At 40.4% G+C, this 21,227-nt stretch overlaps 1 protein-coding gene across 3 annotated transcripts in view; it reads left to right on the forward strand.

Annotated features, from left to right (window-relative positions):
• EXOC6 (exocyst complex component 6) overlaps window positions 1–21,227 on the forward strand; it is a 224,773-nt gene that overhangs the window by 196,729 nt on the left and 6,817 nt on the right. The gene's annotated exons all lie outside the window — the stretch shown is intronic.

Here is a 21,227-nt window from a genome sequence, read left to right on the forward strand (position 1 = left end):
TACCCTGCACATGAATCTTTTTATTAATTGAAACCAGGGAAGATTCTCTGCCTCCAGGAGTTCAGGAATTATTTCTGAAGGTAAAGCCCATTCTTTTTCATTTTTTAGTTGGTTTTTAACTTATCAACTCTTACAACCTGACTTGTTCTTATCTGTGTCCTGATCCAATATGTTCTCATTTAATTGGACAAGAGTGTAGTCCATGCCTTTTCTTTTCTTTTTCTTTTTTTTTTTTTTTTGAGACAGAGTCTTCACTCTGTCACCCAGGCTGGAGTGCAGTGGTGCAATCTCAGCTCACTGCAACCTCCGCCTCCCAGGTTCAAGCGGTTTTCCTGCCTCAGCCTCCTGAGCAGCTGGGCTTACAGGCACATGCCACCACACCCAGCTAATTTTTGTATTTTTAGTACAGAGGGGGGTGTCACCATGTTGGTCAGGCTGGTCTTGAACTCCTGACCTCAGGTGATCTGCCCTCCTTTGCCTACCAAAGTGCTGGGATTATAGTCATGAGCCACTGTGCCCAGCCCCATGCCATTTTTAAAAGAGGCACCCCATAATACTACCCCTCAGTTCACAGATTTGTTTTCTAATAAGAAACAAATGCACATATGAAGATATATGCCATTTCTTTCATGATAAATTGTAAGTTTGGGCTTCTCAATATAATACACTACAAGAGGACTAAGCAACCATTAGCCATGGGCATTACTCATTTGACCACTCTTATGTTCTACCACTTTATAGGGAAATCTGTTATGAATAATTTGTAGTTTTTTATTGATTTTTCCCCCCTTAGCCTTCATCTCCACAGACAGGAATTAGTTGTAACATAGATTGCAGACCAGGTGTGGTGGCTCACACCTGTAATTCCAGCAGTTTGGGAGGCCGAGGCAAGAAATCAGCTGGGTATTGTGGTGCACACCTGTAGTCCCAGCTAGTCAGGAGGCTGAGGCAGGACTGCTTGAGCCTGGGAGTCAAGGCTGCAGTGAGCTATGATTGCACCACTGCACTCCATCCTGGGTGACAGAGCGAGGGTCACAAAAACAACAGCAAACATCAACATAGATTGCATTGCACAAAGGTCATTACGTGCCTTTACGTCAGGGGTTCCAACTTGAGAACCATGGGTTGGTTTTAGGAGGTTCAAGCAGAATTTTGTATGCGCATTTTTCTGAGAAGAAAGTCTAATGTTTTCATCTCAAAGGCAGCATATATGACCTAAAAATAGATAGCTACACACCACTACTCCAGCAAAACTGAAAGCTGTCCAGATTAAGCCAGATCACCAAGAGCTGCTCTGTTTTCAGATGTTTCTTCATTTACTGGACAAATGTTTGAGCACCTGCTTTGGGCACTGTTTTAAGTGCAGAAGACACAGTGGTGAACAAGATAGGCAGGATCCCTCCTCTCGAAATCCCCCTTTGTTGGAGGGAGATCCACAACAAAGAGTGCTAATTTAAATAGTTTTAGATGGAATTTCAAATAGCTTTTAGATGGTATGAGAAAAATAAAACAGGTTAATGTGATAGTGACTGGAGGTGAGGTGGGCCACTTCAGATTTGTTGATCAGGGAAACCCTCTTTAAGGCGGTGGCATCTGAGCACATAACTGAGTGAAATTGGGAAATATAGGGAAACAGCATTCCTGGCAGAGGGACGAGCAAGAGCAAAGTCCTAAGGTGCTGTTAGGAAAGAGAAAGGGTAATAGTATGGCTGTAATGTAGTGTGCAAGAGGAAGAGGGGCAAATGAAATTAGGAGGATTATCAGAGCCAAATCATGTACGGCCTTGAGGGCTTTGTTAAGGAGTTTGGATCATAGGTATGATGGGAAATCATTCAAGGGTTTCAAGCAGGTTAGTGTCATACTCTGATTTGTATTTTGAGAGTTTATTCTGGCTGTTTTAAGGAGAATAGATTTAAAAGGGACAAAATTAGAATCAGGAAGAGCAATTAGATGATTGTTTTGGTAGTCTAGGCTACGGATGATAGAATTGCTGTAGTAACTACTGATGATTGCGTTCACTGTATTTCACAGTAGCTCATAGTAGCTCCCAGCAGACTCAGAGATTTCTGCTTTCAGTATTACAGATAGTTGAATTTACCCTAAGCAACTGGTTGGTTTTTATTTCAAGAGAACGGTGAGTTGTATAATTAATGGTATTTTATTCTGTATTTTGGAGACAGAAAAACTCAGGAATATAGCATAGCATCACATGTATTTTGTATACTAACCTCATCTTCTTTCCTACTCTCATTTTCTCGTGGCCCTGGCTTTTCTCAGTTAACTAAGTTAAATTTGTCTTGCATATGTTTTTGTAAATTGCCTTAAAACCCTTTTGGAACAATGCAATATGTAAATAAATTAAGCGTTTGTTAGTGGACTCCTAAAACTGTTTGCAGTAAAAAGCACTAGGTGTGGGTAGCTTTTGATTTATTTGTTTGTTTATTTACTCATTTATTTCTTCAATAAAAATGATCGAGTGCCAGGCACTGGGGAAAAAGAAGTGAGTGGTAGAAATTAAATAAGAGCCAGACTATTGGAGAGATAAGTTAGTTGGCAGTAATGAGATAAAGTTGAAGACAAAGACTATTGGATTCTGAAAGTCAGCTAAAAGATAAAAAGTTAGGAGTGTAAAAAGAAAGCCACCAAAGTATCTGAATGACTTGTGACAAGAACACTATTGTGTAGGAAATCAGACAGGATGGAGTCCTGCTCTGCTTAATAACTACTGCAGGGAAGTTATTTGGAAACTGTTTCCAAATAACTGTTTTTGAAACAGTTTTGGAAACTGTTTCCTGAACTATCTCAACTATATTACAATGGTTTAATGAAATCTGTGAGGGAAAATGTTGTAGAGTTTACTTCTGAGAGAGAGCTTTTACCTAGCATGCTTAATCTTGATTGCTGAAGTTAGGAATTATGTGAAGCTTGCAGTAAAGAGATTATCAGTTGATTGAGTTAGCAGCTACCATCTGTTGGTTTTTAACACTTCAACAGGGCAGTGGCATCGCTATGCTAGGTTCATATCATAGGTGAACTATTAAAAGCTGACAGTTTCTTCCACCAGTCTTGCTTGAAAAGGGAAGTACCCTGGGCACCCACCTCCTTGTTCTTAGCCCCTCACCCATTTTCTTTTACCCTTTTATACATGGCCTGATAATCTCTCTCTACCATACCCCCAAATGATTATAAGTTGTAGGAAAGAAGTTCCCATGTACATCACCATAGAAAGATAGGAAAACCCTGATAAACATACACTTGTATTTGATTCAAAATGAACAACTTTGAGTTCTGTCTAAAGGGACATGAACAAGCCTTGAAACTTATGGAGGAATTGTTTGGCCAGAATTCATGCCATGGAGACTGGACGTCTGCCAGGACTTTGCTTTGAAATTTCTGTCTTCTGTTTCTAATCTTAAGGCATCACAACATACAATTCTTTTGCCACTGGTCCAGTTTATTCTTTTATGATGAGGAAGAAGGCACTTTTAAATAACAATTATTTCCACTATAATTAAACAAATCTTCTTTTGTTTGCATGATTTTGTTACTATATTGTATACACACGCTGCCTGCTTAAACTTGCCCCTGTGACTACTTCACAGGAACTTTCTTTAGAAGTTTTAAAGTCGTTGACTTCTTAAAGTATTAATGGGATTTGCCAAGGTTGTAGTATCTGAATTCTTGACTAGATATAGTAGCAGGACAACAAGCTTGTTCACACAGCTCCTCCAGCAAGCATTTTTTCCTCAGACAATCCTAAATTCACTTGAAGTGCCAAAGAATTAAAGGAAGATACATTTGGGTTTACTTCTGAATGTAACAAGACCAGACATCTCACAAAGTTTACCTTAAGGTCCAGATATTAGAAAAGTATGCTGCCCTTTTGGGAAAGCTTAAATTATAAAGGATTAGTCTGAACCTAAATGACTTTTTCTTTTTTCTTCTTTTTGCTCCAGTGTCATAATTCCGGAAGTTTATAGTTTATTTGCTTAAATATGTAGGTGATAGGTGCTTATGCCTTCAGCTATCGATATGAACTTCGAACTCAAATTTTTATGATTATTTTAAGAGTAAACGTTAGAGCTGTTTTGTAGCTTGGAAAATTACCCTGTAAAATGATTTTTCAAAAACCAAAAACAAACACTGTGATAATTACAAAAATTGTTTATACTCACTGTTTTTAAAAATTTCTTAAAAGTACTATAATTGCACACTCACAAAAAGTTACAAATATAGTTTAGAGAGGTCCCTTGTACACTTCCTCCAGAGCTAATGTTTTACATAGCTATAGTATTTGTCAAAACCAGGAAATTGGGGCCTGGCGTGGTGGCTCACGCCTGTAATCCCAGCACTTAGGGAGGTTGAGGTGAGTGGATCACTTGAGGCCAGGAGCTCTAGACCAGCTTGGCCAACATGGCAAAACCCCGTCTGTACTAAAAATACAAAAATCAGACGAGTGCATTGGCACACGCTTGTAATCCCCGCTAGTTGGGAGGTTGAGACATGAGAATTGCTTGAACCTGGCCTGCGGAGGTTGCAGTGAGCCGAGATCTTGCCACTGCATTCCAGCCTGGATGACAGATCAAGACTCTGTCTCCAGAAAAACAAAAATGAAAACACAGGAAATAGATATTGCATGTTCACTGTTAAACTAAAATCTAACCTAAAAAGAAAGCTCTCAGGCCGGGCGCAGTGGCTCACACCTGTAATCCCAGCACTTTGGGAGGCCGAGGCAGGCAGATCACCGAAGGTCAGGAGTTTGAGACCAGCCTGACCAACATGGAGAAACCCCATCTCTACTAAAAATACAAAAAATTAGGCATGATGGCGCATACCTGTAATCCCAGCTACTCGGGAGGCTGAGGCAGGAGAATCGCTTGAGCCTGGGAGGTGGAGGTTGCAGTGAGCCGAGATCACACCATCGCACTCCAGCCTGGGCAACAAGAGCGAAACTCTATCTCAAAAAAAAAAAGAAAAAAAGAGAAAGCTCTTATTTTCCCCTCCTCTTCAGTCTCTCACAGTTATTGGTTTATTTCCCTCCAGACCTTTGTAGTGTACATTCGAACATGTATACATGCAGATACTTACATGCACACATGTAGTTATTTCCTTTTTGGGGGAGGTATGTTATAATTCACATTTTTCATGCAGCATATGCTTTCATATTGGTAAATATGGATGTTTCATTCTTTTTAATTTCATTGTACTGTCTATAGTGTACATATACCATAATTTATTAAACAAGTCCTCATTTGTTGGACATTATGGATTCTTTAGTTTTTTCTATCTATAAATGAAGCTGCCATTAATATATTTATACATATATATCGAGCACTTGTGTAAGTATTTCTGTAGGCCTTTAGAAGTGGAATTACTGGGTACTGCTGAAAAAGCTCTCCAAAAAAGTACCATAAATCAGAATTATTTTTAAAAGAGATATGTAACTTGGCAATATGACAATAAATAAAGTTAACAGATTTATGGAAAAAATTATGTCATTTAAGTTTGCAGTTGGGCAAATATGGAATATTTCTTATTTACAATATAAGCATTATTGTAATATGATAAGTTTGAAGGTAAATTTTCAGTGAGTTACACAAGGATTAAATCTTTGTTTCCACAGACTGTGCATAATGTAAAAAGAGACAGTCCCAGATTTACCTGTTTTCAATCATCAATATTCCTGCTGTTTTTTTCACTGAAAGGGATAGGTTAAAATTTTTAGAACAGTCCATCAACTATAGAGGGTAGTGATATTCTGGCCTTTGATAAATATCATATATGCAGTAAACTAATGATTAACTATTAACATTGGCATTACTCAACAAGGAGCTATATCTTTTCTCTCAAAATTAATTCACATTTTTGCCAAACTTCCTATTCTTCTTCTACTTTTTTTTTTTTTTTTTTTGGAGACAGGGTCCCTCTCTGTCACCCAGGCTGGAGTGCAGTGGTGTGATCATGGCTCATTGCAGCCTCAACCTCCCCAGGCTCAGGTGATCCACCTCAGCCTCTGGAGTAGCTGGGACTAGAGGTGCATGCCACCACACCCAGCTAATTTTTGTATTTTTTTTAGAGGCAGAGTCTTGCCATGTTGCCCAGATTGTTCTGAAACTCCTGGCCTCAAGTGATCCACCTCAGCCACCCAATGTGTGGGGATTAATAGGGCCACTACATCCGGCCCTATTATTCTCTTTTTTTTTTTTGAAATGGAGTTTCTGTCTTGTTGCCTAGGCTGGAGCGTAGTGGTGTGATCTCAGTTCACTGCAACCTCTGCCTCCCAGGTTCAAGCGATTCTCCTGCCTCAGCCTCCTGAGTAGCTGGGATTACAGGCACGTGCCACCACACCCAGCTGGTTTTTCTATGTTTAGTAGGGGCAGGGTTTCACCATTTTGGCCAGGCTGGTCTCAAACTCCTGACATCAGGTGATCTGCCTGCCTTAGCCTCCCAAAGTGCTGGGATTACAGGCGTGAGCCACCTCACCTGCCTATTACTCATTTTTAAGAAATATTTTTCTTGGGCCAGGTGCAGTGGTCACGCCTGTGATGCCACCATTTTGGGAGGCTGAGGCGGGCGGATCACGAGGTCAGGAGATCGAGACCACGGTGAAACCCCGTCTCTATGAAAAATACAAAAAAATTAGCCGGGCGCAGTGGCAGGCACCTGTAGTCCCAGCTGCTCAGGAGGTGGAGGCAGGAGAATGGCGTGAACCCGGGAGGCGGAGCTTGGGCGACAGAGCGAGACTCCATCTCCAAAAAAACAAAAACAAAAACAAAAAAGAAATAGTTTTCTCTAATACATTTTTTTTGTTGACTAGAAATTTTTTTTTCTTGTTACAGGTTTCTTTCAGTTTGGAAAATAGTTATGAGAAGTTTAAATATTTAAATGGTTTGTTAGAAAAACAATAAATGCACTGTTTCTTTTACATACTAGTGAATATTATAACCACAATTCCTATTTTCAGTTATGATCTTTTTGCTACATAAAATAATATTCCCTAGACAACCTATATTGTATTTGCCATATCAAGTGTGAATCTGACAACAGAGTTCTAAAAAAATCCTACTAAGCATTCTTTTTGAAAGCAGAATGGCTACACATACAAATAAAAGGAAATGTTTGTGTAAATTAAGCCATCCTAGTCTAATTGTTTAAGCAGTTAATTTATAAATTGAAGAAATTATCTTCTAATCCTATTTTACATATAAATTTGAAGATGACATGTAATTTCCCTGAAACTCAACTTCTACTTTTATAGAGAACAGCCAGCACTCTACTTGAATGAGACGTATATATACATGACAGAGTTCTAGACTCAAGCAATATTGATTCAACAATATTGAGCTTTCCAGTGGTTGAAATTAGAAGCTTTTTCATGTATAATCTCTGCTTTTCCTTCGTGGCTGTTTTGTCCCAGAAGAGACACAATTCTTAAACTTTTGCTTCTTAAAGTGTTCTATGAAATATAATTTAGCTCAGTTCAACAAGCTTTGAGTACCCTAAAGGGAGAAGAGCTATTACCTCTACCCTTGAAGAACTCAAAATTTGATTAGAAAGTGAAAACAAACATACAAAGGAAAAGTAAGTATATGTACACACTCCGCACTTTAGGAAGTTATCTATGGCCCATAGAGCCACCTATCTGCTAATTTAGATGGTGCAGAGAACTCAACGCTGCCAACACTTTGCTAGCACTTCAAAGGGATGTATTCTTCTACCTATATATATATATATAGACCATGTATTAAAAAAGGCCAGTCATGGTGGCTCATGCCTGTAATCCCAGCACTTTGGGAGACCAAAAGGCCAATAGTGACCTCTTCAGAGCCAAGTGGATAATAGTTGTCATGAAAATTTTTACTAATATACACCAAAAGGCTGATATTGCTGAAGGTATTTTTTTATTTGAGACTACCATTTATAGCATTATTCTCTAAACTTCCTCTTAGATATGCATTGCAGTGCTTAGTACTCATAGTTAAGTCACTGTTTAGTCCCTCGAGTATTTTGCAATGTATATATTTCTCTCCTTTTCTTTGAACCCATTTGTGTTTTCGTAAATGTCAGAACATCTACCAATTACCTTCAGATTGTGATTCAGTGATTTTCATGGTCATAAAATCCTAAGACTTGAGGATTGGAAGGGACTTCCAAAAATCTAACCCCTGGCTCCAAACCTCTTAGAAGCTCTCCCCAGCAAGTGCCCTTGCTGCTGCTCCAGATATCTGGAGATTCGCCCCATCCAAATAGAGGCTTCTGTTCCCTTTTGAAAATCTCAGGGCAGCCTCCACCATTTCTCTCTGAGACTTGGTCAGACACTGCTGTTTCTGTTACTTCCCAGTCACACATCCTTCGTCCGAGAAGATTAAAATAAAATTTGATTATTCAATGAAATTAAGTAGTTTCCACTTCCTTACTCTACTTCTCACCTTCCACCTTTTTTCCTGTTTCATTCACTCCTTGTTTTGTCTACTCATCTTTTCACTTCTTCTGGCCCACTTATTCTGTGCCACCTGAAAACCCTCATTGCAATGTAAATGGCCCTAGTGCTTCAACTGTGTGGCAGAATGCTTTCTTCACCTCCTTTTCATAGAATTCGGAGGATACTGCTAACCCTGCAGCTCTCTCTAGTGGCAGGATGCATTCTTTCACGGCTGCACAGTGTGAATGAGATTGGTGTTCCCCTGGTTCCTCATTTCTATTTGTAGACCCTTGTTCCTCCACTCTTGAGTGAAAGCTCCAGCCCCTCTGAGCCTCTTGTTTTCCATCTCTATCACCATCAACCTCTCACTGTTGCTTTTGTAGTCAGCTTATCTATATCCACACCCATTCTTCCTGTCCTTCATTCTGAGGTGTTAGGAAGCCTTTTTAATGAGGCTCTCATCTTCCTATGCCCTTGACCCTATCTTTTGTATGGGATTTTGTTTCATTTTGTTTCATTATTCATCTGCCTTTCCTCTGCTTTATCCTTTTCTTTTTTTCTTGAGACAGAGTCTCGCTCCTTTCCAAGGCTGGAGTGCAGTGGCGTGATCTCGGCTCACTGCAAGCTCCGCCTCCCAGGTTCACGCCATTCTCCTGCCTCAGCCTCCCAAGTAGCTGGGACTACAGGCGCCTGCCACCACCCCGGCTAATTTTTTGTATTTTTAGTAGAGGCGGGGTTTCACTGTGTTAGCCAGGATGGTCTTGATCTCCTGACCTCGTGATCCACCCGCCTTGGCCTCCCAAAGTGCTGGGATTACAGGCATGAGCCACTGCGTCTGGCCTGCTTTATCCTTTTCTTAGCCTAAAAACATGTTAGCTATTTCCAATTTATCTTCTCTCATTTGCATCCTTAAAAGAGTGGTTTATAATTGATTATTCTTATTTCCACATCTCTCATTCATTTCTCATCCATTCCTATCTGCTTTGCCACACTGCTGAGATAGTGTTCACTTAGGTCACCAGGGAAGGCCAGTAGACATTTTTAGCCTGTATCCTATTGGTTCTTTCTGCTGCATTTGGTAATGTGGATCATGTTCTCTTTAAAATTCTCTCGTCTTCTGAATCTGTACTCCCTTAACATCCTTCCTCTTTCTTTTTTGTGGTCTCCTTTTCTGCCCCCTAAATGTTGGTTTCCCCGAGGTTTCTGTCCTTAGAACACTGCTCCCTATACTCCTGACCTAGGTGAGCTGACCCGCTCTCATCAGATCTCTGGCAGTATGCCTTAGATACATATCCAGTTGCTTGGTAAACCATTTGACTTAGGTGTGTGTCCCGCATACTGTGTGACCAAAGCTGTTGACTTGTTGTCTTCCCTTATTCTCAAATCACATCCCTTTTTCATGTTGTCTGTTTTGATTGGTAGAACCACTCTGCCATGTCCTAGACAATCACCATGTCCTAGGGACTTTTTTCTCCTAAGTATTTCTTAAACCCATCCTCTTATCTCCATGTTAACTACTTGTCTACCACCTATTCATCATTTTCTCTCTATCCCAACTATGTACCTGTCTGTCCCAATGTATTTTAACATTGTTACAACAGTCTCCTAATTATTTTTTCTGCCTTAAGTGCATTTACTACAGAACCGAAGTGGTGAATCTGACCATGTCAGCTCCCTTGTTTGTTTGTTTATTTATTTATTTATTTATTTGAGATGGAGTCTCACTCTGTTGCCCAGGCTGGAATGCAGTGGCACGATCTTGGCTCACTGAAACCTCTACCTCCTGGGTTCAAGCAATTCTCCTGCCTCAGCCTCCCAAGTAGCTGGGGTTACAGGTGCCTACCACCATGCCTGGCTAATTTTTTTGTATTTTTAATAGAGACAGGGTCTCACCACGTTGGCCAGGTTGGTTTCGAACTCTTGACCTCAAGGGATCCACCTGCCTCGGCCTCCCAAAGTGCTAGGATTACAGGCGTGAGCCACTGTGCCTGATTATTTATTTATTTATTTATGAGATGGAGTCTTGGTCTGTCTCCCAGGCTGGAGTGCAGTGGTGCGATCTTGGCCCACTGCAACTTCCGCCTCCTGAGTTCAAGTGATTCTTCTGCCTCAGCTTCCTGAGTAGCTGGGACTACAGGCACATGCCACCGAGCCCAGCTAATTTTGGTATTTTTGTAGAGAGAGGGTTTTACTAGTTGGCCAGGCTGGTCTTGAACTCCTGTCCTCAAGTGATCCACCCCCCTCAGCCTCTCAAAGTGCTGGGATTACAGGCCTGAGCCACTGCACCCGGCCAGCTTCCTTGTTTAGAACCTTTCAATGGCTACCCAAAGTTCCTGAATATGTATGTCCTTTTATGATTCAGCTCCTGACCTCTTCTCCAGCCTGTCTTGTACTACCCCCTTACTCATATTTCAGTTTAGCAGCACTAAAGTACATGGCATTTCCCCATAAGCATAACTATTTCTTGTCCTTGTGTCTTTCCTCACACTGTTCCATCTGCTTGAAATACCACGACCCCTCCTTTGATTAACTCCTTCTTAAGACTCAGTTTGGGTATCATCTAAGACAGCTCCTTAGGTCTACTTCCCACCCCCTAAGCAATAATTAATGCTCTGATAATAGCCTATACATATGTCCATCTGTGTAATCAGCATGTTAGTTTATAATTATGTTTGTGTGATATCTTTCCCTTTATACTTACGAACTTCTTAAATCCAAAGACTGGGCCATTACCGTCTTTTCATCACTAGTGTCAAATATAGTGCTTGTCACATGTGAACACAATCTCTTTTACAGAAGAGAAAGTTGGGACTCAGAGTTTGTAACTCCCTTAAATGATTCATTCAAAATGAAAGTAGCTTGATTTTTAAAAACCTGGGTTGGGAGGAAATTTAGTAGGGCCTAGACGTAAACACTACTGGTACCTGCTATAGTATGCTACCAGAACTGTGAGAAATACATTTGTATTGTTATAAGCCACTCGATCTATAGTACTTTGTTATGGTAACCCAAATAGACTAAGACAGTGTCATAAGCAGTATTAGCTCTGAGGTATTTTCTTATTTAAGTGAAGTATAATTGGATAGCCAAATAATATCCAGAGTATTGATTAAGTGATACAAAGGAAGAGCTTGATTTTTTTCCAGCCAGATGGTGCCGATTTCTAACATTCTGAACCACCATAATCAAATATCAGATATTTTACAATTATTATTATTATTATTATTTTTTTGAGATGGAGTCGCCCAGGCTGGAGTACAGTGGCGCAATCTTGGCTCACTGCAACCTCCGCCTCCTGGGTTCAAGCAATTCTCTGCCTCAGCCTCCTGAGTAGCTGGGATTACAGGTGCCCGCCACCACAGCCAGCTAATTTTTTGTATTTTTAGTAGAGATGGGGTTTCACCATCTTGGCCAGGCTGGTCTTGAACTTCTGACCTCGTGATCCACCCGCCTCGGCCTCCCAAAGTGCTGGGATTACAGGCGTGAGCCACCGCGCCCGGCTACAATTCTTTTAAAATGCTGACTCATGTTAAGTTGTATTGTCTATTGAGCTTTCCCTAAAGTCATTGCATAGTCTCTTAATTACCCCAGATTCTTACTAAGAATTAAGTTGTATTTTTAATATTTTATGAATTTACTTTCAACCAATCTGTAAATACTTAAAGAATACTTCCAGTTTTCTTACCTGTTTGTTATTTCTCTTTCTCTTCTTTGTTCTCCTCTTAATTATCATCAACAAACTTTACCTCCTCAACTGTGTTGAGGGCACTGGGCCAAGCACTGTTTTTATTTATTACAAAGAAGAGACGCCATGGCTTGAGTTTTTTCTGATGGCCTAGTGTAAGATGTTTATGCAAAGTGTCAATGGAAACAATTGTCTTAACAGGATAACAGCCTATTTTGCTTAGAAATGTCCTAATTTCCTGTTTTTAGGTTATCCAGAGGTCAGGTAGGGATTTCTTTTTGTACTCTCATAGTGCAGATTCACATCGTGCAAGCATCGCAGGACTTAGATCACAATCCATTTAATTCCAGTGGCTGCATTTATCTTCCCAAGAAAATAAGTCCTTCAACTGCTGTTTTTATTTAGTTTCTCTTTTTTAATTTTATCCAATAACCTGTAGTGAAGGTGTGACTTCAATAGCTGTTTACCAGTAGCTGCTTCTTAACTAAGCTGCATCTTAAAGTTCATCTGTTGCCCATTTTGAAGTTCATGTGGCTACCTGCACTGGTCAGAATGTTACAGTGTTGTCTCTGTTTCCTTGTCTCAGAAATCTGTTACTAACTAAGCATTCAAGCAAGCATCAGGCCCCAAAGTAAGCCCTGACTACATGCTGTGAACTTCTGCCTTAGTGAATCAGCTTCAGCATAGTTTGATAACTGCCTTTTTTCTTCATGTTTAATTGTGCCTTGAGGCTATGGAAAGACTACATTTATCTGTTGAAACAGACTAAGCAGCAAGTGTTCTGACATGTTTGTCGCGCAAATTATTATACGTGACAAAAGGTAATTACATACACAATCAGGTCTGGAAGTAAATGGATAATTAGGGGTTAATATATTATCTAGCATAAGAGAAGCACCTTTGAGATTCAAGAAAAGTAAACTAAATGCACATCTTTTTTAATTGTTTGAGTAAAGATTATAAAATATAAGATTTGAAAGAAATGAGTAAGGTTGTAAACTCTCCTAAATACAAATACTAACCAAGATATTATAATATTGTTTTTAACAGAGACCACAGAGATCCTTAGTTTCCTTATTTCCATCAGGCTAAGTATGGTAATCCAACTTTGCAACCCTTCAGGATTCCAAGGCAAAATGGTAATGGGTCTGTATTTATACTCTGGGCCTCAGTATATAAACTGAGGCCTTATCTCTATAAAGCATAAGAAATGAGATTTGAGTCTGAAATTCAGGTCATCACTTCACCAAAGATTTATTGCCAAAATTGGAGTCTATTTTTTTTTCCACTAATTTATTGCCATAGAAATGATCTCCCTTTTCCTCTTGAGGCAATTGGGATTTAATGAGCTTGGTTTCTTTCAGTTATCCTGAATGGCTTGAGTTCCATTTTAAATAAGAGAATAAGGTGCCTCTGGGGACTTAAATATTTAGTTTTGGGGGATTTTTTTATTTGTTTGTTTCTGTTTTTGGAGACACTGTCTCATTTGTTGTCCAGGCTGGAGTGCAGTGGTGCAATCTCGGCTCACTGCAACCTCCACCTCCTGGGATCAAGCGATTCTCCTGCCTCAGCCTCCTGAGTAGCTGGGACTACAGGTACCCGCCACCACGCCCGGCTGATTATTGTATTTTTAGAAGAGAAGGGGTTTTGCCATGTTGGCCAGGCTAATTTCAAACTTCTGGCCTCAAGTGATCTGCCGCTTCAGACCCCTAAAGTGCTAGGATTACAGATGTGAGCCACCGTGCCCGGCCAAGTATTTAGTTTTAATTTTAGTTCAGCCTTAAAGAAAAGCCAGAGTCGTTGTTTATAACTAATAGCAAATTATAAGTATTATTTGACTTCCTAAAATTTTAGGGTAAAACATATGTGACTGCTTATAATGAAGACTAAATTAATCTAGCTATTGGATTCTCCAAGTGTTCATTTGCCTTATTTTAAGTCATAACCATTGAGGTGGGGCAAGAAGGGAGAAGAACCACTTAGATTCTTTTGAATTTAGAAAAACTGGTTATTCTCTTCCGTCGTGTTTTTCTTAACAATTGTACTGTGGAAATCCTAGCCTGGTCTGGCTTCCTTCATTCAAGCAACTGCCATATCCTGGAGTATAGACATGTTGGCATACAATTTTTTCATTGGCTAATTCATATTGTCTTCCTTTGTTGCTCAAGTTCTTCCAAAGTCAATTCATACAAGCAGATCTTATTTCTTCATAGCTTCAGTGGAGCAAAGTGACTCATCAGAGAGAACTGAAAGTCTATTGAACACCTCTCATCATGAGTTTCAAGGTTTGATTTCCTTAGTATTAGAGGTCTTTGAGCTTCATTGGTGAAGTCATTACATAACTACTTGTTATGTAAGTGTAGCAGATGATGTAGTGAATCTGTACAGAAAATTAAATGTATGACCTGGGAATGTTTATTTAACATGTTTGATGGTGGCATCACTAGTTTACAAAAGGAGCAGAACTTTGGTTGTGAAATATTTTAGTACATCCTATGGCACAAATTAAATCAATCAATAAATAGCCTAGTCTGGCTTTCAGAATAATTATAAAACATTACTAAAATTCAGAGATGTCTTAATTACTAGTAGTTTAGATGTCAAGTAAATGATAACATAGCCCTATTATCAGTATATATGATATGGGTTCAGTATAGACTTACGAAATTATGTATCAAAAGGTAACATATGCAGTGAATCTTAATAAATATTTAGTTGATGCCTAGTATATGCCAGTTACCAGGCTAAATGTGAAGATACAGATACTAAGCAAAACAAGTCAGTAGCTTTGAGGCACTTACAATGTACATTATTAGAAGGAGGAAAAAGGCACTTCAACTGTTGAGATATTGGAAGGAGACAAGTGCTGGGATAGCTATGATTCACCCAGACTAAAAATGGAATTATTGATATTTGATTCTTTGGTGGATAAACAAACTAACCTCTAATGTCAATATACCGTGAAAAACACTGTGATACAGATATGTGGAGGGTAGTATGAGGACACAAAAGAGTGACAGCTAACCCAACCAAGGTGGTCTGGAGAGGCTTCCTGGGAGACTGATTTAGACTTAAGTGTTATGGACTAAGTAAGAGCTACCTGGGTGAAGAAGGAGGGAGAGGAGACTGCATACAGAAGAGCTGAGGAATGAGGAGTGTCCTAGGGTAGTCACGGTTTCTTTTTTTTTTTTGAGACCGAGTTTTGTTCTTGTCGCCCAGGTTGGAGTGCAATGGCATGATCTCGGCTCACCGCAACCTCTGCCTCCTGGGTTCAAGCAATTCTCCTGCCTCAGCCTCCCAAGTAGCTGGGAATACAGGTGCTCACGACCATGCCCGACTAATTTTGTATTTTTAAGTAGAGATGGGGTTTCACCATGTTGGCCAGGCTGGTCTTGAACTCCTGACCTCAGGTGGTCCACCCACCTCAGCCTCCCAAAGTGCTGGGATTACAGGTGTGAGCCACCGCGCCTGGCCCAGGCATGGTTTCTAAGAGAACTAAGAGTACTCATTTAGGAGCCTGGATTACTTGAAGGGAGAAGCCAAAAGGTTGACCTGGATGAGGTGCAAGAGAGCTTTGCATGTCATGTTAAGGAACTTGAATTTATCTTGCAGGAAATGGGGAGCCATCAAAGGTTTTAAACAAGGGAATGGTCTAATCAAATTTGTGTTTTAGCTGGATCTCTCTGGCAGCAGTGTGGAGGTTGGCTAATCTGGAATATTGGAAGAGAGAGGCAAAGGGAATAGGCAAGACCAACGGCCCCAGAGGAGAGATTATGATGTCTGAACTAGGACAGGCGTAGTAATAGTAGGGATGGAAAGTTGGGAGAGGGCCAGGCACGCCTATAATCCCAGCACTTTGGGAGGCCAAGGCAGGTGGATCACTTGAGCCCCAGAGTTCGAGACCAGCCTGGCCAACATGTGAAACGTTGTCTCTACTAAAAATGCAAAAATTAGCTGGGCATGGGGGCGTGTGCCTGTAATCCTAGCTACTCGGGAGGCTGAAGCACAAGAATCACTTGAACCCAGGAGGCAGAGGTTGCTGTGAGGTGAGATTGCACCACTGTACTCCAGCCTGGGCATCAGAGTGAGGCTATGTCTCAAACAAAACAAAACAAAACAAAAAGAGAAGAAGAAGGTGAAAGAAAGTGAATACAGGAAATATTTAGGAAGTTAAATTGGTACTATTTGTCAATAAATTAGATGGAAGAATTGTGAGAGAGAGGCCAGGCGCGGTGGCTCACGCCTATAATCCCAGCATTTTGGGAGGCCGAGGCAGGTGGATCATGAGGTCAGGAGTTTGAGACCAGCCTGACCAACATAGTGAAACCCCCGTCTCTACTAAAAATACAAAGAGTCGCCGGGTGTAGTGGCGCGTTCCTGTAATCCCAGCTACTCAGGAGGCTGAAGCAGGAGAATTGCTTGAACCTGGGAGGCAGAGGTTGCAGTGAGCCAAGATCACGCCGCTGCACTTCAGCCTGGTGGACAGAGCAAGACTCCATCTCAAAAAACAAACAAACAAACAAACAAAAAATTGTGACAGAGAAGACACAAAGCAAACTAAATCCAGATTTTTGGTTTTAGTAATTAGGTAAAGTACTGATAGTTCATGTATGACCTACATGAAGCTGAACTCTTACGTTCAGTACTCTCAAGAAAAGCAAGCCATGCCTGTGTGTTTCTGTGTGTGCGTGGAGGGATAGCATTAGGAGATATACCTAATGTAAATGACGAGTTAATGGGTGCAGCACACCAACATGGCACACGTATACATATGTAACAAGCCTGCACGTTGTGCACATGTATCCTAGAACTTAAAGTATAATTAAAAAAAAAAAAATCTAAGTCACATTCAACTATTTGAAGTGAATCTACTTGAGGAAATTATATGACAGGTTCTTTCTTCTATTGGGTAATTGTAGGTTTTTATTATTTTTCAAAAATAGGAAATAAAAAAATTGATAAGAATTTATTAACATTGGCTGGGTGCAGTGGCTCACGCCTGTAATCCCAGCACTTTGGTGAAACCTTGTCTCTAATAAAAACACAAGAATTAGCTGGGGTGGTGGCGCACACCTGTAATCCCAGCTACTTGGGAGGCTGAGGCAGGAGAATCTCTTGAGCCCAGGAGGCAGAGGTTGCAGTGAGCCAAGATCGTGCCACTGCACTCCAGCCTGGGCAACAGAGTGAGACTCCGTCTCAAAAAAAAAAAAACAACAACAATTTATTAACATCTTTTTTGCATTCATAAAAACTTTCAGGAAACTTTAATTAAATATCTATTTGTTATTTGGGTTTAAATATATAATATAAATATTTTATCCCAATTGCCAAAAGAATTATTTTAAAACTCAACTACATAAGGTGCTAATGTTCTTATACTGCTAAATGGAAAGTCAGAAGATCCTATTAAAAGTTTATATAACAAATTCTACTCCTAGATATATACCCAAGAGAATTGGAAACAGCTTTTTACAAAACCTTTGTACATAAATGTTAATAGCAGCATTTTTTTTTTTTTTTGAGACTGAGTCTTGCTCTGTCGCCCAGGCTGGAGTGCAGTGGTGCAATCTCAGCTCACTGCAAGCTCCGCCTCCTAGGTTCATGCCATTCTCCTGCCTCAGCCTCCTGAGTAGCTGGGACTACAGGTGCCTGCCACCACGCGCAGCTAATTTTTTATATATTTTTTTAGTAGAGACGGGGTTTCACTGTATAAGCCAGGATGGTCTCGATCTCCTGACCTCATGATCCACCCTCCTTGGCCTCCCAAAGTGCTGGGATTACAGGCGTGAGCCACCGCACCTGGCCCAGCAGCATTATTTTTAATAGCCAAAAAAGATAAATGTCCATCAACTGGTGATTGGATAAACAAGGTGTAGTATATCCATACAATATATTATTATTTGTCAATAAAAAGGAATGAAGTAATAATGCATGCTACAACGTGATGAACCTTGAAAACATTATGCTTAAGTGAAAGAAGCCAGTTACAAAAGACCAGGTAGGTCTTTTGTTTTGTTTGTTTTGTTTTGTGTTGTTTTGTTTTAAATAGAGGCAGGGTCTTGTTCTGCTGACCATCCTGGAGTACAGTTCATTGCTCACTGCAGCCTCCACCTTCTGGACTCAAGCTAGCCTCCCACCTCAGCCTCCCAAGTAGCTAGGACAACAGGTGTGCACCACCACAGCCAGCTAATTTTTAATTGTATGTCGAAACAAGGTCTCACCGTGTTGCCCAGGCTGGTCTCAAACTCCTAGTCTTAAGCCTTGGCCTCTCAAAGTGCTAGGATTACAGGTGTGAGCCACCATGGCAGGCCAGAAGACCACATGTTATTTGATTCCCATTTGGGGAGTGATTGCTAATGGCTATGGGGTTTCTTTCAGGGGCTCTAAAATTGATTGAGATGGTTGCACAATTCTGTGAATAGAGTCAAAACCATTGATTTGTGCCCTTTAAATGAGTGAACTGTATGGTACATCTCAAAGCTGTTTAAAAAAAAAAAAAAACTTTAAAAGTTATATAACAAGAAATAGAGGTTTAATTGTATTAAAGTTATAAAAACAAAAATAGACAAAAATGGTAGGATAGCTACCCAAGAAGAGAGCTGGTATAAAGTAAGGTAAATTCTCATATGTGATAGCTGTAAAATAATAAACTCAAAATTAGAAAAATAAGCCTATTAGGGATAGTGAGATAATCACTAGAACTAAAAGAGGAGTTAAAGGCCAGATGCAATGGCTCACACCTGTAATCCCAGCATTTTGGGAGGCCGAGGTGGGTGGATCACTTGAGGCCAGGAGTTTGAGACCAGCCTGGGCAACATGGTGAAACCCCGTCTCTACAAAAAACACAAAAATTAGCCGGGCATGGTGGTATGTGCCTGTAGTCCCAGCTGCTTGGGAGGCTGAGGCACAAGAATTGCTTGAACCTGAGGCCAGGCGCGGTGGCTCACGCCTGTAATCCCAGCACTTTGGGAGGCCAAGATGGGTGGATCACGAGGTCAGGAGTTCGAGACCAGCCTGACCAACATGGTGAGACCCCGTCTCTAACTAAAAATACAAAAAATTAGCCGGGCGTGGTGGCGTGCCCTGTAATGCCAGCTACTCAGGAGGCTGAGGCAGGAGAATTGCTTGAACCTGGGAGGTGGAGGTTGCAGTGAGCTGAGATCACGCCACTGCACTCCAACCTGGGCAACAGAGTGAGACTCCGTCTCAAAAAAAAAAAAAAGGAATTGCTTGAATCCGGGAGGAGGAGGTTGCAGTGAGCCGAGATTGCGCCACTGCACTCCAGTCTGGGTGACAGAGCGAGACTCTGTCTCAAAACAACAACAACAGAAAACACAAAAAACAAATAAATAAGGATTTAAACATGGTTACTTCTGAGTACGGCAGTGAACTGTTGGTTTCATGATATGCTCCATTTGATTATTAACTATGTATTTGATAAAATTAATTTTAATAAATTAACCACATAAATTCACATGTATGTATCTATATGCTATTTTAGCCATGGTAGTGACCAAAAAGAAAAAAATCAAAAAGCAAATATGGATGTGTGTAAATCCAATTATGTAAATTTTACTGTGTGCCTCTTTTTTTTTTTTTTTTCAAATTCCAAACTCACCTAGAGGTTATCTAGGACTACTACATTAGCTTAGCATTAAAAAATACTTTAAGAACATTCTACCTTTGCATGTACAGTTCACCTGAGTGAAGTTACTTGAAGAGACTAATTCCTTTAAGCAGCTTCTGCAGCATGAAGTGCTCAGAACTCACTCCTAGTCCTCACAGAGGTGAGAGTGAAAGGACTGGCTGAGGGCAAGTCTAGCAGATAGGACATTGGAAAAGGGCAGGCTTGGGTGAAGGCGCATCAGATCCAGAAGGTAGCATGAAGGCAGTTAACACCTGAAGGCAAAAAAGTGAGGTGGCTGGAGGCACAATACTGTTTTGCTTTTTTGTATTGTAGTTATTGCCTATGCTTCTTCTGACTGCTACTTAAAATTCTGTGCTCCACGTGGAGTTTTCCAAATGTGGTGTTTTTAGATGGCTGGAAAGGAAGGAAAATCCAGGTGCTTTAAAAATCATATGGAGCTCATCATTTGACCTCACAATAGATTTCGAAAAAGGACTTGTAGTTTTTTCCAATGTAGCTAATTTAGTAAGACCCATTTTTCTTGAATTCCCAGTGGCAAATTACTCAGGATTTGTTTGAAGGACAAGTATTTCTTCCTTGAAGCAGTACTAGGGTTTAGGACTTTTGTTGTTTAAATCTCTGGAGCACTCTAGGAACCCTGATCTCAGCTTTGTTGTTTGGAGGCAAAGGAAAAATGATCTCCTGGTTTACTTTTGGAATCCGCAAAGCAACTCTGAGGTCCCAGGTGGATTTAGTGTTTGAAAAGGGAACTTGGGGGACTGAGGTTGACCCTGAGCCCCCAGGTCACTGTTCACGTTTACAAAAGCAAACCTGGTATCCCCAGTTGCTTTTCTCTTGAGGTTGGCTTAACTTTATTTATCTTCTGTCCTGGGTCACTGCCCCAGAGATGCTTCAAAAGCAAAACCCAAAAGACCCAAAACAAAGAAAGCTAAATCAGATTCAAGGAAAAAATGACCTGGCACTGTGGGTTCACTTTTAAAAAGGCAAAAAGTCACTTCAAGAGTTTCATAGAATAGTTTTAAGTCTGCCTAGATTCATTGTGTCATTTGTACAAAGTGATCTCAACAGGTCTGAGACCCCAAGTTCCTTGGGCATGGATCGAGAATGAGTCTGTAGGTTGGGAAACTGTCAGCAAGCTAAATGGGTTGACACAAATGAATTCCTCAGTGATTCTGAAGTGATTCAACTATTTTGAGCATATAAATGGGACCACCCATGTAACACTTCTTTCCTTAAGCTGATCTTTGTGATTGCTGGACCCACACAGGGAATGCTGAGGAAGTGAAACGTACAACTCACTTACAAATGTTGGCATACACCCACTTTATGTTATCAGATTAGTTATGAAGGGTATTTTTGAATCCTTGGTGAAAAAAACTTGGGATACTAATTTCAGATAATCTTACAAATCATGATGAGGTAGAACTCAGGCACATGATTTTGCCTTTTCATTTTTATATCATCTGTACTTT

The sequence above is a fragment of the Pongo pygmaeus genome, chromosome 8 (genome assembly GCF_028885625.2).
Source record: "Pongo pygmaeus isolate AG05252 chromosome 8, NHGRI_mPonPyg2-v2.0_pri, whole genome shotgun sequence".
NCBI lineage: Eukaryota > Metazoa > Chordata > Mammalia > Primates > Hominidae > Pongo > Pongo pygmaeus.